General features: G+C 36.8%; 1 long non-coding RNA gene across 1 annotated transcript; it reads right to left on the bottom strand.

Annotated features, from left to right (window-relative positions):
* Positions 1-321: 321 nt before the first annotated feature.
* Positions 322-2289, bottom strand: LOC146462246 (uncharacterized). Its single transcript, XR_014857188.1, has 2 exons — positions 1620-2289; positions 322-814 (listed from the first exon to the last, which is right to left on the bottom strand). It is a non-coding gene; the product is annotated as an uncharacterized LOC146462246 (long non-coding RNA).
* Between the last annotated feature and the right edge of the window lie 1458 nt (positions 2290-3747).

Genomic DNA, 3747 nt, shown 5'->3' with positions numbered 1-3747 from the left:
TATCTTCGTTTCGTAAAAATATTTCCGTTTCTTTAAAAAAATGCCCTAGATATTTTTAATAGCACTTGTATCTCATCGAAAGGCATGCTCAGTAATCAGAATCGAGTAGCCTTCGAGAAAGCTTTGTGTTGGGGAGGGGGCAAGGGGAGGGCAGAAGAGAGGTTACACTTGTTGTTTCTTACACAAGATGAACTGGGGAAAGCTTAAAAGAATGAATAGACGAGACTTAAACCCTCACAATGGAGAAATCTAAGCATTTTTTACGTACAAAATCATGTTTGGTAGGTGACTACTATGTGACCAACAAAAAGTTCACCTTGATGCTGCGCAAAAGCTTGTTTATTACCAAAGCAATCGACAGGCAAGAATATTAGATTACACTTCAAAATTTGTAATGCGAACACAGCCACGACGACATCTAAAATAAAAAATTAATCATATACTTTTTTCCACATCTTAATTCAATTTTTGTTAAATAAACGTCACATTTGACCATTCTCCGATAAGGAAGTTACAACAAGTAATGTTATAATTTTTTAATTTGTTTACTACTAAAAACAAGTCAAAATCCATTTCGGAAGGATTAAGTAATGCCTTTTTGTGTAACGTTTCAATATTTCATTAGACAAATATTCTTGCAACTGATCATTTGTAATCTCGTGAGGCTATCTATCAGTACATCAGTAATTCATCTCCGCTTGTTCCATTCTCGTCTGAAGTTAGGTTTGGCGCTCTCATCTTCACTTGGCCCCTGACACAGCTGCATGGCCATGCGACACATCTCTTGATAATCTCTTCTAAATAGCGGAACTCCCTACAACGAGAAGAAAAGAGACATAAATGATGTTTAATGTTCTCCTTTAAAGATCGTCTAAACTTTTCTGCACTAAAATCATGCTTTGTTATCAATGTGTTGAATAATAAAACAATTATCCTAGTCAAATTTGCGGAACATCCCCTGATTTGAGCCAACTTTTGCCTACGGCATCGTCGGATAAGTATCAGGTGATAGTCCTCGCGACTTTGCAGGATAATTGTTAATTATAAAATTGCCACCATTTTGAAACCGGGTTGTTTCTATGGAAATCGCTCCCTTATTCGGGCGCGCGCGGATTAAGCATGCGCACTCATTTTCCGCCGTGTCCGTCTGACCAGAAGTTTTTGCACACGGCTACAGCAAAGTTGCTCGTGCATTTTCGAACATGGACCGCTGATACGTCTTGTAAAATAAAAACGATTTCATAAGGATACTAATAGCTACTTAAGTAAAAGTTCACAACAGAACAGAATCGAACTGGTGTTACTTAGTGAGCAATACGAAACAATACATTTGGACGTTTACATCTCCCCCATCCCTCCCCCCCCCCCCTCCTCGATAAATAGATAATAAACAAATGGTTTCCAATTTCGTCCTTTAACTCTAATGCAGTATCAGCAAATAATCAAATATATAAGTTATGAAAATAAGGCACTGATGATGGAACAAAAATTCCCCTCGTGTTTAAACTCTTCCTAACAAGTAGCTACGATGGTTTTGACAGGGTTTTTTTTTTCGCACAAGGAAGTTAAACATTAACGAAGCATGATTACTTTAAAAAGCAATATAAATAACAAGATACCTCCAAAGTTCTCTTTCCAATTTTAGAATTTCCCATGTGCCACGCTTCCGAGCTCAGCACGCTGCACAGCACAGCAATAACCACAACAATTTTATAGCCCATGGTTTAGGTCTTTCCTCCCTTCGGTTTTCTCAGTTTTAAATTCGTTCTTCAACGTTTCTCGTTCGTTGTTTTGTTACTGTAACTCGTGTTCCTTAGCGCCCTTATTTATAGAGCCTCCACCGTTTGGCTTTTGAAGGGGACAACAACTTAAACAGAATGGCATCATAATTTTTAGAGCGTTATCTTTTGTCTTCCCACAAATTGTGTGGGATCATCGTTTTGTCTTCTACACAAGAGTAATTAATGCGATGACTTCTCCAAGCAGATGTTTAATACTAATGAGCTTTTTTAAATTAAACACAATGATTTCTCGAGGAGGAACTCATTTTCGGTAATTATTGTCAAAGAGACTAGTGTTGTATGTATAGCGGAGGTAGGCCGTATTAGGCAAATTTTCGTAACGCACTTTTTTAATCACTCCGATCCTTTCCTGTAGTCATGTGTTTTCTTATAAATCTTTTCTCTTTTCTTTGTAAAATTCAGCTGGAAATGTTTTCGGAAGACTTATTGCCTATAAAACGGTTCAGTCTGTTTTCAAATGTGAGCGTCTTCTGGACCAATTTCAACAAAAATAATGTTAAAATGCTCTTTAATAATTTAACGATCGTTCTGTTAACAGTTCTTGATGAGAACGCGTTTTATTTCATTTATTTACCGGGTAGGTCTGTCACTCAATACTGAGCATTTTTTGCACCTTCGAGAAACTGATGATCTTAACTCAGTAACACCACACAGTGAGTCGTTCGCAATTATAAATGATGCTTGTGTTCCTTTGTTACGAAAACCGTGACAACATCTGGAACTTTTACTGAAGTTACAGAATTAGGTCTGGCATTGGAAATAAAGCTTGATTTGATGAGACGTGTATTCTATCCGATGATTTATTGCTGGTCTTTTTTCTGCTTACATTGTGTTTATCTAGAATCAGAAAATCCCATTTGAAGGAGGATATTCTTCTTCCTTTTAAGCCCATTATATGTTGCAACTTATGTGTAAAGCAAAGCATTGGTAAAATTAATTCGCGTTTTTGGCCGCTTGCCTTAGTAAAGTACAGCGACATTTTGTATTTACCATCATAAAGTGTAGCAACGCGAGCCATTTGAATTAGAGAATGAAACGGTATTAATACGTTAGTGAAACTTGCGCTTCAAGTACAAATATCACATTTTATTGCAAGTCTTTGCATTCAGACTAGAATTCTCTAAATTGTACCGCAAATTTTGTAATAACGAAGCTTCATAAATTAGTATGTCACTTAATATCAAAACGGAATTTCTTGAGGGAGAATCATGATTTCAACGTACATACAAACGACACGGACAAAATGATGTTGCAACATTGTTTCGTCAAATATGAATGCCTCTACGTGAAAACGCAGTATTTTTGTCACGGGCAAGATGTTTCGGAAAAAAAATTAGAATATCCTTTGCCTCTGGGAAGCAGATTTTCCTTTCCAATGCGTGCTTCGAGGACCAACAAATATCAGAAAAATTTCACCGAAAAACTCAGTGAGTTTGTCACAATGATTTTCTTTCGTTTTCGCAGACCTTACAAAGGGAGAAGACAACAAAGACGATGTTAACTTAAGGAGAACAATATTCTGTCAACAAAAACGTTTATTTAATGAACAGTGGGATGGCTTAGCACTTTTATTATTATAAAATTTCTGTATATTTCAATCGTCTCTACCATGCCCACTACACAACATGAAATACAAACATTTTGTCCATGTTTCTATCTGTACCCGGCCGAATGTTCCAAAATACTGTCAACCATAAATGGATAGCAATATAACTTCGTCAATAAGAACAAAAAGCACAGAAGAACAGGATTTTTGGCATACGATTTAGCTGAAAAACAAGTGAGTGTTGATGAAGAGAAATCAGTGCCAGGCGTGAACGCCAAGTGGTGTTTCACACAATAGGGGCCAATTAACTACACGTCAACTGCGTGTACAGGTGTAAAAAAAAATTCAAATTCAAAAGCCGTGGTACACTCCACGATCTATTAAAAAATGAAACAGAGG

Source organism: Pavona decussata, unplaced genomic scaffold (genome assembly GCF_977016875.1).
Source record: "Pavona decussata unplaced genomic scaffold, jaPavDecu1.1 SCAFFOLD_190, whole genome shotgun sequence".
NCBI lineage: Eukaryota > Metazoa > Cnidaria > Anthozoa > Scleractinia > Agariciidae > Pavona > Pavona decussata.
The sequence above is the reverse complement of the archived record's forward strand: the minus strand, read 5'-3'. Positions and strand labels throughout refer to the sequence as shown.